Source organism: Mirounga angustirostris, unplaced genomic scaffold (genome assembly GCF_029215605.1).
Source record: "Mirounga angustirostris isolate CCGP_5_RB_7025 unplaced genomic scaffold, mMirAng1.0.hap1 SCAF_15, whole genome shotgun sequence".
NCBI classification, from domain to species: Eukaryota; Metazoa; Chordata; class Mammalia; order Carnivora; family Phocidae; genus Mirounga; species Mirounga angustirostris.
The window spans coordinates 39796307-39811584 of NW_026991723.1; the positions used below are offsets into that span (position 1 = coordinate 39796307).

Sequence of the window (15278 nt, forward strand, 5' to 3'; positions counted from 1 at the left end):
TAAGGTAGCATGTGAATGATTAAGAGCTAAGTGCCAACTTAAAACTAGTATTTCTGGAGAAACAACAAAAAGTGGTAAAGGTCTGGAAACATGTTTTCATATTAAAAGAAAACACTTCCCTGAGTGGAACACATTCAGGGGTAGCAAAATTAGAGGAAATCTTTGTCCAACAATTTTGCCAACCTGTCATAATGATGCCATCAAAAGCCATGGAATCTATCTATTAAAATCACCTCAAATGAAGTAATGGAGATGTGAAATTGAAACATCATGGCAAATTACTTTTATGAGAGAAAATAGTATATACTATGCAGATCACCTCCTTCATATATGGCAGAAATCTAGCTTTCAGGTTACTTTTGTTGCCGTCTTCAAAACAGAGCACGTCTTGATACGTAGACTTGTGAAAAATAATCATCACTTAAGCTGCACATTAAAATCCATATAATAGGTCATAGCAACATTTTTCTAGATATATCTCCTGAGGCAAGGGAAATAAAAACAAAAATAACTATTGGGGCTACATCAAAATAAAAAGCCTCTGCCCAGTGAAGGAAACAATCAACAAAATTAAAAGGCAACCTACTGAACTGGAGAAGATATTTGCAAATGACATATCCAATAAGGGGTTAGTATCCAAAATGTATAAAAAACTGATACAATTTAACAGCCAGAAAACAATCCAATTTAAAAATGGGTAGAAGACATGAACAGACATTTCTCCAAAGAAGACATTCAGATGGTCAACAGACACATGAAAAGATGCTCAATATCACTCATCATCAGGGAAATGTAAATCAAAACCACAATGAGATATCATCTCAAACCTGTCAGAATGGCTAAAATCAAAAACACAAGAAACAAGTGTTGATGAGGATGGAGAGAAAGGAACCCTCATGCAAACTGGTGCAGCCACTGTGGAAAACAGTATGGAGTTTCCTCAAAAAGTTAAAAATGGAACTACCCTATGATCCAGTAATTGCACTACTAGGCATTTATCCAAAAAATACAAAAACAGTAATTCAAAGGGATACATGCATCCCTATGTTTATAGCAGCATTATTTACAATAGCCAAATTATAGAAACAGCCTAAGTATCCACTGATAGATGAATGGATAAAGAAGATGTGTGGGGGAGGGGGGTCCTGTATGAATATACATATGAATATATGAATATTATATATAATAGAATATTATACCACCATATAAAAGAATGAAATCTTGCCACTTGTAACAACATGGGTGGAGCTAGAGAATATAATGCTAAGCAAAATAAGTCAGTCAGAGAAAGAAAAATACCATATGATTTCACTCATATGTGGAACTTAAGAAACAAAACAAACAAGCAAAGAAAGAGAGAGAGAGAGAGAGAGAGAAATCAAGAAACACTCTTAGCTATAGAGAACAAAACCAATGGTTACCAGAGAGGAGGTAGGTGGGGGGATGGGCTAAACAGGTGATGGGGACTAAGGAGGGCACCTGAGATGAGCACAGGATGATGTATGGAATTGCTGAATCACTATATTGTACACCTGAAACTAATATAACAGTGTATGTTAGCTATTCTGGAATTAAAATAAAAATTTTAAAAGGAAAAAAAAGAGAAAGTAAAAAAACCTCCATGTAATAAAATCTGAATGGTGTAATGTACAATGTTGTTTTGAGTACACAATAAAAGGACAATAGGAAAACCTCTTTGACTAGTCCTTGACTTTCTTGAATGATTTCAATATTGGCCTCACTTTTAAATTAAAAGAATAAAATGTTAGTCTGACCCAAAGAAGACAGTCACTTCCAAGATTCTGGAAAATGCACAGTAGAGCTGGCAATGCAGTGGACAGAGTGCAATGAGCCAGATCTGTGGTTTTCAATCAGGGGCAGTTTTGTCCCCCAGAGGACATTTGGCAAAGTCTGGAGACATTTTTAGCTGTTACAACTTAGGGTGGAGGGGTTGCTATTGGCATCTCCCAGGTAGGAGCCAAGGATACTGCACCACATTCAATAGCAGATCCACGGGTATGGCAGAAATTAAAAATTATAAATGAATGCTATATAAAAATCTATTATAATGATACCAGTTAGGTAAAAAAATTATAACACAAAATAATACTGTGTTTTTTTATGGAGGCATTTATACATAATCAAAAATAAAACAGTATTATATGCAGCTTCAAAATAGGGATTCCCTCTAGGGAATGAGAGAGGAAAAGATGGAGTTGGGACTTCAGCTCCATGTATACTATTTTCTTTAAAAAAAAAAGGATACGAAGCAAATTCAATAGAATGTTAACATCTATGCAATCTGGGTGGTCAGTATTTCAGTGTCTGTTATTTCATGTTCTGTTAGGACATATGAAATGTTTCATAATTCAAAATAGAGAGGAAAAATTTTACATAGCTCTTGTTATAGAATTTTGGCAAAGGTCTTTTAAACAGCTACATAAATTAAATCTGCTGATTTTTCTAAGGCTATTTTTCCAAAAAATTCAAATGAATTAATCAGTGATGATTTCTATTTTTAAAAAGATATTACCCCCTGATTTCACTCTGATAAGCTGTAGGAGTAGGTTAAGCATTTTCTGAGAATACTCAGATCCAGTAAATGTCACAGACTAAATTTTGAATCCCACTCAAGAGAGTTGAGGCGTTCGATCTTAATGATTATTGGACAACCAAAAACAGAGGTATGAGCCAAGGTCTTAGTCCGTGGAAGTTATCATTAGTACTATCCCTCCTCCCATTAGTTGATGTTTCTGCCAAGCCTGCCCTTGCCATCACTCAGGCATGACACTATGTGAGGACTCAGCATTGTCTGCCCCAACAGTCCTGTTTGCCAACCCCAGATCTAATCACTAAAATTTTCACTACTGTTCTCAACACCTCTTGGTTCAACAGTTAACCTACATTGGTACCTTGCAGCCATTTCCCTCTCTTCTTACTCCAGGTCCTGTCCGCCGATTATGGAAACCATCCAAGCCCTCTTGCTTCTCTCAGTCTAGGGGAGGTTTTCACTAACCTCAGGCAGACCACATTCTCCCCCTTTCTTTTACCTTCAACTTTCTTTTTCTTCCTCGTAGGAGCCATTCAGTTTAACTCACACCAAATATGCCTAGGCTCTCCCCAAAGAGAAATTTGGGTCGGGATCATGGTTTGAGGTCAACTTTCATTTTTATTTCTGACTTGCAAAAGCTGTTAATAACTCCTTGGGGGCAAAAAGCTCAGAATTCAGAGCAGAAAATTTGACTTTCTGTTTTTTTCTTGTGAAATCTCAAAGACACATTATCACTTATATCAGCTTATACAGCAGCCTGAACAAAAGTCTCAATAGATAATTCTATTGTATTTTGCATAAATATCACATGATCCCACTCTTGTATATAGTTTCTGCCAACTGTCCAGATAGAAAATCAAATGCCTTTTTGAGAAGAGTCCTCTGTTACCGTTGCACATTTTGGTGGGGGAGAGATCTTTGCCTCTCCACTTTCTTCAAAATATTTGGTTGGCTGCCAGGAGGCCAACATACAAAAGATACACCTTCAGTTTGCCAATTCATTTTAGCACCTTGTGCTTTTAACATCATCTTTTCTCTTGCCCCTGACCTGGCTCTGTCAAAAGACAGTTTCAGAGTAGGAAACTCCCTAAAGCCTTCCTTAGGAATGATTGAAGCCAAGAATTAATTGAGTGTTTCTGCTATCTCCTTATTTTTTCGATGGACCTTTTGCCCTGTGTCCATCTCACTGTTTTTGGCTGGCTTGCTCCCTCTAATGTATTTAAAGAACACATATTATGGGCTTTCCTGTTGTTTGCAGAAAGCTCTTTAAATTTTTTTTTGGAGGGGTCTGTTTATTTTTAAGTTTGCATTTGACTTCCCACGTTTCCTGGGCTCCCTATTGCTTCTCTAGGGCAGTCCTCTTACTTTTAAAAAGATGCTTTCCTCCAGAATAGTCTCTTGGATAGTTACTGCCAATAAAGCAGGCAGCATTTTGTTTGAATGTCTGAGCTTTAGATTACGTGGCATATATCTGTCTGGGCCTTCTAACTTCCAATAAGTAATTGGTACTTTTAGATGTCAGCAGGCTCTCTGTAGGTATTTGGACAAAAATATGTATGTATATAGGTGTGTTATGTGTGTGTACATGTATGTATCTATGTTTCTTCCTTTTATTTTTTCCAAACTAATGCCTAAAGTTTTTGTTATAGTTCCCTTTTCTAAAATTGAGTCATCTACTGATTTTTTTTCTTTTCTTTCTTTCTGAAATGTTGAATTCATTTCTTTCACGATCGCCACTGAAAACATACCACAGTACTTCCTGAAGTAGTTCCTATTCCTTGCTCAGAATCCAATCTAGCTGATGCACTCATTAGTTATTGTTGTGCTACAAACCAACCCCAAACTTGTGGCTTGAAACAACCAGCATTCAGAATGTTCATGAGCCTAAGGGTCAGGTGAGCAGTTATTCTGGTCTTGGCTGGGCTTACTCACATATCTGTGATCAGCTGTAGGTTGAGTAGGCAGCTCTAGGCAGGGCTTTCACATATTGGGAGGTCAGTTGGCCATAAGCTGGGGTGGGATGACCTTGGCTGAAACAATTGGACTTTCCTTACATGCCCTCTCATTCTCCAGCAGGCAAGTCTTAGCTTATTTAAATGATAGTGGCAGAGTTCCAAGAAAGTAGGGAAGGAGGAATCGCATCTTAAAGTCTAGACTCAGAACTGGCAATTGTCACTTTAGCCACATTCTATATTGGTGAAAGCAAATCACAAGGTCAGCCCAGATTCCCTGGGTAGGGAAATAGACTAATTCTTGGAGGAAAAGCTACAAAGTCATGGTATAAGAGGTGTAGATACAGAGAGGGGGCCAATTAAGGTCATTTTTATACTCAATCTGCCTGCCATTCTTGGTTTCCTTTAATTCTTATTTCTAAACATCAAAGGAAACTGAAAAATATTTGCTGACTACTTACTATGAGCAAAACACCTCATTAGTCACTGATAGAATCTTATTCCAAAGAAATTTAAAATCTTAGGTAGGATATAAGAAGGATTAAGAAAGGATATAAGAAAATTAAACACTATCAATAGTCTTGATTTATGAATAGGCTATGATATAAAATTTCTTTTTCCAAGATGATTATTTAAAATCTGGAATGTATTTTTCCCTTAGAAATATAAGTGGTGATTTGAAATACAGACAAAGCAATTTTTAAGCCATAATTTATGGTATATAATGTAATGCCCAATAAGACCATAAGTATTTTAGGAAATATTTACCTTTGTGAAAGGTTTATATTTAAACATTTGAAAACACCAGTAAGTTTCTTACCAGCTTCCTTCCCACTCTCTAATTCAGGGATAAAATCATAAAATGAATTACTCTGAAGGTAATTGTATTGTACATCATTATATGCTAAGTACTTTTGGATGTATCTATTTAATTTTTATATTAAGCTGAAGACACTGAAGACAGCATTAGTATATCCCTTTTAATAGTTGAGAAAATTAAGAACCAATGATGATATGTAAATTGCCTAAGATTACAATGCAGGAAATGATAGTGATGAGTACCCATCAGACTTCAAGGGTCTTGTTCTTCCCACTATTCCACTCTGCCCTGATAAACAAGTAAAGCAATGTTACATGCAGTATCTGAAATGAAATGAAACTCACAGGCTAACACTAAAGATATCCGCCATATGCAAATATCACAGTTTCAGAGATGCCTTGTAAGTATGCCACTGAAATGGCCATTTTGCCTCCCAAGTCTCTATTAGAAGATGTGGTGCTGTCTCAAATGGAAGGAAGAATCACAGTTATCTTTTAACTGATTCAATGTAAACTTTATCAATTGTGCATCACCCAGACTAGCAGAGCAATTGATGTAAACATAGAAGGAATGTTGGTGTAGAGGTTTAAAAAGAGAGAGAGAGAGTTGAAGAATAAGAATCTGCCAAAGAATGATCAGTTTAAAAATCACCAAGCCTAATGAATTTAAGTTTTCTGGCTACTGGTGTGGCACAGTGTTGTTCAAAGTTTTACATGGAAAAAATAAACATTTTTTAAATTCATAAATTTCCTTTTACAACCCAATAGTCTTCCTTAGCATACTTGCTGAGCTTTTCTAAGAAAATGTGTATTTTGGTTTTCAAGTTACCTTGGAAGAAGAAGCCATCACTAGCTAGTACTCCAAATCCTGAAACCCTCTCTCATGGACCTAAATACCCATTTTCTTGTGTGTTTTATTGGCATATCTTAAAAATCCTTGTCTAGTCAACTTATGGACTATAAAAGTTTGTTTCTAAGGTCATTTATTTGAACTTGAGATTGATTTGCTTTTGTTGCAATGATATGGTTAGGTCAAGAGTCACAAATTTTAATAATCTACAGGAGAACAGATAGGTTATATAAGTAACTGAGGCAGAAGCAAGTGTCAAGCAATAGAGGGTAATAGGGACAGTGGTGAATAGGAGAATACAGGTCTCCATGGAAGGCCCTCTAATCCTCAAACAAAATACTCAAACAAAATAAGCCTACAGATCAGATTTCTTGCCAACATGCCATCTTCATTATTAATGCCATGTGATTTATAGAGTAGTCCAAAAAACCTTCCTACTCCTTGGCCATTATAAAATAGAATAATCTTTTACTGCATCTTTAATACCCTAGATTTAAAAGTTTTGATCTTGCAAAGCTGAACTTCACACTCAAAATTAAAATGATCTCAACAAAATATTGTCCCTTTCAGTTTATGTCTGAGCAGCTCGCCAGCCTTCTACTGTTGGGCACATTAGGTCTATATATATATATATATATATCTCCCCATATATAAATTTGGGGAGAATGTATATCTTTACTATGTGCATCTTTACTAGTCTTATAATTCATGAACATGGTATGTCTCTTAATTGATTTAGATTCTTGATTTCTTTTATCAGAATTTTGTCAATTTTAATATATAAGTCCTGAATATATTTTTTGAATAAGAATAGTAAGAGCAGACATTTTTGCCTAGTTCCTGATGTTATGGGGAAAGAATTCAGTCCTTCACTACTAAGTATAATATTAGCTGTATGATTTTTGTAGATGCACTTTATCCAATTGAATAACTTCCCCTCTATTTCTATTGTTTCAGAGTTTTTATCATGAATGGATGTTGAATTTTGTCAAATGCTTTTCCTGTACCAGTTGATATGATCGTGTCATATTTCTTCTTTAGTTTCTTAAAATACTGGATGACACAGTGATTTTCAAATATTGAACCAGTCTTACATCCTTGGAATGAACCACACTTGGTCATGGAGCCATATACATTTTTTTTATATGTTGTTAAGTTCTATTGGCAATATTTTGTTAAAGATTTTTATGTCTATAGTCAGGAGGGATATTGGTCTGTAGTTGTCTTTTTGTTGTTGTTGTCTGAGTATCAGGGTAATACTAGCTTTATGAAATGAATTGGAATGTATACTCATATTTTCTGGAGGAGTATCTTAGTCCATCTGGGCTGCTATAACAAAGTACTACAGACTCTGCAGCTTATAAGCAACAGAAATTTATTTCTCACAGTTCTGAAAGTTGGAAGTCTGAGATCAGAGTGCCAGCATGGTTGGGTAATTGTCCTCCTTTGGTTGCAGATTTCTCCATGTATCTCACATGGCAAAAGGGGATAGGAAGCTCCGTGGGATCTCTTTTTTAAGAACATTAATTCCAGGGAACCTGGGTGGCTCAGTTGGTTAAATGGCCAACTCTTGGTTTCAGCTCAGATCATGATCTCAGGGTCCCGAGACCTTAGCCCTGCATCAGGCTCCATGCTCATTGGGGAGTCTGTTTGAGGATTCTCTCTTTTCCTCTTCCTCTGCCCCTCCCTGCTTGCTCCATAGCATGAATGCTTGCTCTCTCTCTCTCTCAAATAAATAAACAAATCTTTAAAAAAAAAAAAATACTAATTCCATTTGAGGGCTCAACCCTCATGATTTAATTACCTTCCAAAGGTCCAACCTCCTAACTTCATCATATTGGGTATTAGAATTTTAAAGTGAATTTTCGGGATGAGGAACCAAACATGCTGACTGTAGCAAAGAGACTGTGTAGAATTGGTGTTAATTCCTCTTAAAGTTTGGTAGAATTCCCCAGTGAAAGCACTTGGGCTTAGAGCTTTCTATTTGGGGGAATTTTTAGATAATAGGTTCAATTTTCATAAGAGATGAAGGACTATTCAAATGATCTATTTCATGTTAGGTGAGTTTTGGTAACTTGTATTTTCCAAGGAATTGGTACATTTTATCTAAGTTGTCAAATTTATACGTGTAGATTTGTTTGTAGTATTCCCTTAGTATCCCTTTGATGTCTGCAGGGTCTGTAGTGTTATCTTTGTTTCATTCCTGATACTGGTAATTTGTGTCCTCTCTTTTTGTCCTTTGTTAATCTTGCTAGAGGCTTGCTAATTTTATCAATCTTTTCAAAGAATCAGCTCTTTGTTTCATTGATTTTTCTCTGTTGTTTCTGTTTTCGATTTCACTGATTTCTGATATTATCTTTATTATTCCCCTGCTTCCTTTGGAGTTATTTTGTTTTTCCTTTTTTCCTTTTTAGGTTCTTCAGATCATTGATTTGAGACTTTTCCCCTTCTCTAATGTATGTATTTAATGCTATAAATTTCTTTCTCATCACTGCTTTAGCTATGTTTCACAAATTTTGATATGCTGTATTTTCATTTTCATTTAGTTAAATGTACTTTTTAAAACTTTCTTTGAGACTTCTCTTTGATCTGTGGATTATGTAAATGTGTGTCATTCAATTTCTAAGTGTTTTGAGATTTTCTCTTATCTTTTATTATTGGTTTTCAGTTTAATTCCATTGTAGTTAGGGAATACATGTTATAAGATACAAATTTTTCAAAATTTGTTAGTTTGTTTTATGTGAATTTTTCTATTTTTACTGTTAATATTTTTTTCAGTTCTACCTGTATATATTAGGGTTCAATTCTGCATTTTATTTATTTATTCATTTTTACTATACTCACTATTTATTATTTCCTCTGGTATTTTTTTCTTGGCTTTCTTTGGTTTGAATATTTTTTTTAGCATCCCAGTTTTGATACATTTGTAGGGTTTTGAGTATATCTCTTTTTATATCTTCTCTTTTTTTGGTGGTTGCTTGATGTATTAAATAATACATACACAACTTACACAGTCTACTAGTATTTTCATTTTACAAGTTCAACCTAAATATAAAAACCTGACCTCTCTTTACCCTCTAGTGGTTTTAATATAATTATCTTAACTATTTCCTTTACATACATTTAGAACCACATGATGATGTTATATTTTTTGCTTTGACTATCAAACATAATTTAGAAAACTCAATAGGAAAAGGAAGTCTATTGTATTTACTCATATTTTGCTTATTATGTACTTTCTTTCTTGCTAATTTTCCAAGATAACTTCTTGTATCATTTCCTTTCTGTTTAGAAAAGTTCCTCTTCTTTTGGGGTAGGTCTGCTACCCTAAAATTGAAAAACTATCTTACTTTTTCTTCCTATGAGAAGGTATTGAATCTATCCTCCATTTCTGAAGAATAATTTCATTGTATATAAAATTCTGAGTTGAAGAATTTTGCATCACTTCTGGCTCCAATGAGTTCGGATGGAAGTCCACTGTCATTCAAGTAGTTTTTCCTCTATAGATAAAGTGTCATTTCTCTCTCGCTGCTTTCAAGATTTTATTCTTTGCTCTTAGTTTTCATATGTTTGATTCTACTGTTTCTGTGGGTGGAATTTTCTGGCTTTATCAATTTGGGGGTTTATGTAGGCTTTTGAATTCATAAGTTTGTGTCATTTGCTAAATTCAAAAGTTTTAATCAATTATTCTCCAAGGGCCATTTCAGGCCTGCTCTCATTATTTTCTCCATGCAGGACTATGATGAAACAAATGTTAGATCTTTGTTATAATTTTAGAGGCCCCTGAGTCTATTTTTATTTTTAATATATTTTTTCCTCTTTTGTTTGGGCTGTATAATTTCTTTCTTTTGTGCCCTCCATTGTGCCATTCATTCTGTTGAGCCCATTCACTAGGTTTTGTTTTTATTTTTGTTATTAATTTCAGTTATTGTATTTTTTAGTTCAAAATTTCTCTTCAATTCTTCTTTATACTTGTATATATTCAATTTCTTTGCTGAAACCTTCTATTTTCATTTATTTCAAGTGTATTTGTAATTGCTCTTTAAAGCTTTCTTATCATAACTGCTTTAAAATTTGTATTAGATACTTCTAGCATTCTGTCATCACAAGGTTTGCACTCATTGATTGCCTTTTTCTGGCCAGTTTAGAACTTCTTGGTGCTCGGAATGATGAGTGGTTTTGAATTGAAACAGACATTTTAATATTATACTATGAGACTCTAAATCTTATTTAAACATGTTTTATCTGTTTTTCTGTGACATTGCTCCATCAAGGGAAGTGGAGGGGGGTGGGGTGCTGCCTTATAATTGAGAGTTGGAAGTCTAGTTTCTCCACTTAGCTTCCATCAACACAAAAGAGAGTGTCCTTGTTACTGTGAGTGGGGATGGAAGTCCAGGCTCCCATGTCATCTCTACCAATACTTCAGGGAGGAGGGTGGGGACTTGTTTCTGCCAAGTGAGAATGAAAGCCCAGCTCCATATTCAGTCTTCTCTAATATCACTTGGGTAAGGATTTACCTTGGGATGGGGCCATTCTCTTCACTTTTTACATTTTTAAAGGTTTTGTTTTATATATAATATCCAAGGTTTTTAGTTGTACTCAGTGATAGGGATAGGTAAAAGCTAGTCTACTCCATCTTCCCAGGGGAATTTTCTCCATCGTGTTCTTTTAAGTCATATTTTATCCTATGCTTGTGGTTTCGAATGTGGTTTCCATCTTTGTAATAATCAATTTTTTTTTTTTTTTTAAAGATTTTATTTATTTATTTGAGACAGAGAGAATGAGAGAGAGAGAGCACATGAGAGGGGGGAGGGTCAGAGGGAGAAACAGACTCCCTGCCGAGCAGGGAGCCCGATGCGGGACTCGATCCAGGGACTCCAGGATCATGACCTGAGCCGAAGGCAGTCGCTTAACCAACTGAGCCACCCAGGCGCCCTGTAATAATCAATTTTGCTTTTTATGCTTTCTCTGAGCTCTGCAAGCCCACTATTCATTTCTTCCATTGATTTGTAATCTGTATTTTGAGCTATTTTGGTAATTTCTTTATGGTGAATTCTCTTCTACCTTTTGATTATATTACAAATGCCATATCAAATTTTTATTAGTTACATCTTTATGTCCAACTTTTAGGATCTCTTATACACACTGTAATTGATTATAATACCCATACTCCAGTACTTACAACTTGGGAAAGGGAAAAGGCAAAGAAAAGGCATTTCAAAGGTAACACAAATGCTTTGGATGACAATATGCTTTACCACAAGAATAAGTTATAAGTATGATAAGAATGTATAAAGGAAGTGATATCAGCAGTTAGTGGAATAGGAAGCCCCAGATACACTTACCATGAAGACACCAATACAACAATACTACATGGACCAATTCCCTTTTTGAGAAATGCAGAAACCAATTAAGAGACTCTTGTCCTCCAGGTGAGTGCAAAAACAGCTGTATCAAATCCAGTAGGAAAATTCATGAGACCCTCTCACCATAATCCCTTCCCCTGGGCAATGCCACATGATCTGGAGGAAACTTCCCATTCCTGGCTTCTTTCTGGGGAGAGAAAGAGAATACTAGGCTATATATAAAACATTCTGACTACTGGAGTGAGGGACTAGGGCCTGTCTCAGCTGTCCAAGAGTGCTGGATAGGGCCCAGCATACACCAGATACCTGGGGGCTATTGAGAACAAAAAAAGAACTGAATAGTGTGTTGTTTTACTTCAGAGGAAATAAAGATGATCAGTGGTTGCCAAGAGTTAGGTGGGAGGGAGGGATGAGTAGGCAAAGCACAGAGGAGTTTTAAGGCAAAGATATGATGCAGTATGATATGATATGATATGATATGATATGATATGATATATGATATTATAATGATGGTTACATGTCATTACACATTTGTCAAAACCCATAGAATGTATAACACCAAGAGTGAGCTGTAATGTAAACTACAGACTTTAGGTGATTATGTAGTTTAATCAATTGTAACAAATGTGCCACTCTGGTGGGGATGTTAATAATGGGGAAGCTATCCATGTGTGGGGGCGGGTTATAAGGGAAATCTCTGTACCTTCCCCTCATTTTTCTGTAAACCTTCTGCTGCACGAAAAAAAAAAATGAAGGAGAGATAAAGACTTTTCCAGATAGGTAAAAGCTGAGGGAGGTCATCACTACTAGACCTGTCTTATAAGAAATGCTAAAGGGAATCCTTCAAGTTGAAATGAGAACATGCTAGACAGAAGTACAAAAGCACAGGAAAATATACAGCTTACTGACAAAAATGAATATATAGACAAATACATAAAACTGTAATGGTGGTGCATAAGTCACTTTTAATTCTGATATAGAAGTTAAAAGATAAAAGTGTAAAAATACCTATAACTATAAAAATTTGTTAATTGATATATAATATAAAAAGATGTAGCTTGTGACACCAATAACAAAAAGTATGGGGATGGGAGAAGTATAAGTGTGATTTTTTTGTCTGCAATTGAAGATGTTATCAGCTTATTAGAGGAAAGTATATAGCAATACAAGCCTTTCTCAAGAAACAAGAAAGGTCTCAAGTACACAACCTAACCCTACACCTAAAGGAGCTGGAGAAGGAACAGCAAATAAAGCCTAAACTCTGCAGGAGAAGAGAAATAATAAAGATTGGAGCAGAAATCAATGAAATAGAAACTAAAAGAACAGTAGAACAGATCAACGAAACAAGGAGCTGGTTGTTTGAAAGAATTAACAAGATTGATAAACCCCTGGCCAGACTTATCAAAAAGAGAAGAGAAATGACCCAAATCAACAAAATCATGAATGAAAGAGGAAAGATCACAACCAACACCAAAGAAATACAAACAATTATAAGAACATATTATGAGCAACTCTATGCCAGCAAATTAGATAACCTGGAAGAAATGCATGCATTTCTAGAGATGCATCAACTACCAAAACTGAACCAGGAAGAAATAGAAAACCTGAACAGACCTATAACCACTACGGAAATTGAAGCAGTCATCCAAAATCTCCCAACAAACAAAAGCCCAGGACCAGATGGCTTCCCAGAGTAATTCTACCAAACATTTCAAGAAGAATTGATACCTATTCTGAAACTGTTCCAAAAAACAGAAATGGAAGGAAAACTTCCAAACCCGTTTTATGAGGCCACCTTACCTTGATCCCAAAACCAGACAAAGACCCCATCAAAAAGAATTACAGACCAACATCCCTGATGATCATGGATGCAAAAATTCTCACCAAAATACTAGCCAATAGGATCCAACAGTATATTAAAAGGATTATTCACCACGACCAAGTGGGATTTATCCCTGGGCTGCAAGGTTGGTTCAACATCAGCAAATCAACCAATGTGATACAACATATTAACAAAAGAAAGAACAAGAATCATATGATCCTCTCAATAGATGCAGAAAAAGCATTTGACAAAGTACAGCATCCTTTCTTGATCAAAACTCTTCAGAGTATAGGCATAGAGGGTACATACCTCAATATCATACAAACCATCCATGAAAAATCCACAGCGAATATCATTCTCAATGGGGAAAAACTGAGAGCTTTCCCCCTAAGGTCAGGAATGCAGCAGGGATGTCCACTATCACCACTGCTATTCAACATAGTATTAGAAGTCCTAGTCACAGCAATCGGACAACAAAAAGAAATCAAAGGCATCCAAATCGGCAAAGAAGAAGTCAAACTCTCACTCTTTGCAGATGATATGATACTTTATGTGGAAAACCCAAAAGATTCCACCCCAAAACTGCTAGAACTCATACAGGAATTCAGTAAAGTGGCAAGATATAAAATCAATGCACAGAAATCAGTGGCATTCCTATACACCAACAACAAGACAGAAGAAGGAGAAATTAAGGAGTCGATCCCATTTACAATTGCACCCAAAACCATAAGATACCTAGGAATAAATCTAATCAAAGAGGCAAAGGATCTGTACTCAGAAAACTACAAAATACTCATGAAATAAATTGAGGAAGACACAAAGAAATGGAAAAATGTTCCATGCTCATGGATTGGAAGAACAAATATTGTGAAGATGTCAACGCTACCTAGAGCAATCTACACATTCAATGCAATAACCATCAAAATGCCATCCACTTTTTTCAAAGAAATGGAACAAATAATCCTAAAATTTGTATGGAACCAGAAAAGACCCCGCATAGCCGAGGAATGTTGAAAAAGAAAAGCAAAGCTGGCGGCATCACAATTCCAGACTTCCAGCTCTATTACAAAGCTGTCATCATCAAGACAGTATGGTCCTGGCACAAAAACAGACATATAGATCAATGGAACAGAATAGAGAGCCCAGAAATGGACCCTCAACTCTATGGTCAACTAATCTTTGACAAAGCAGGAAAGAATGTCCAATGGAGAAAAGACAGTCTCTTCAACAAATGCTGTTGGGAAAATTGGACAGCCACATGCAGAAGAATGAAACCGGACCATTTCCTTACACCACACACAAAAATAGACTCAAAATGGTTGAAAGACCTAAATGTGAGACAGGAGTCCATCAAAATCCTAAAGGAGAACACAGGCAGCAACCTCTTTGACCTCAGTCGCAGCAACTTCTTCCTAGAATCATCGCCAAAGGCAAGGGAAGCAAGGGCAAAAATGAACTACTGGGACTTCATCAAGATAAAAAGCTTTTGCACAGCAAAAGAAACAGTCAACAAAACCAAAAGACAACCAACACAATGGGAGAAGATATTTGCAAATGACATATCAGACAAAGGGCTAGTATCCAAAATCTATAAAGAACTTATCAAACTCAACACCCAAAGAACAAAGAATCCAATCAAGAAATGGGCAGAAGACATGAACAGACATTTTTCCAAAGAAGACAGCCAAATGGCCAACAGATACATGAAAAAGTGCTCAACATCGCTCGGCATCAGGGAAATCCAAATCAAAACCTCAATGAGATACCACCTCACACCAGTCAGAATGGCTAAAATTAACAAGTCAGGAAACGACAGATGTTGGCGGGGATGCGGAGAAAGGTGAACCCTCCTACACTGTTGGTGGGAATGCAAGCTGGTGCAACCACTCTGGAAAACAGTATGGAGGTTCCTCAAAAA

At 35.9% G+C, this 15278-nt stretch overlaps 2 long non-coding RNA genes across 4 annotated transcripts in view; one reads left to right on the forward strand and one right to left on the reverse strand.

Annotated features, from left to right (window-relative positions):
* LOC123849646 (uncharacterized) overlaps window positions 1–15278 on the reverse strand; it is a 318720-nt gene that overhangs the window by 121094 nt on the left and 182348 nt on the right. The window lies entirely within an intron of this gene.
* Window positions 8590–15278, forward strand: part of LOC123849648 (uncharacterized) — a 59543-nt gene continuing 52854 nt past the window's right edge. Inside the window, exon 1 of the long non-coding RNA XR_006792125.3 lies at window positions 8590–8628. This is a non-coding gene — a long non-coding RNA (uncharacterized LOC123849648). The remainder of the gene's footprint in view (window positions 8629–15278) is intronic.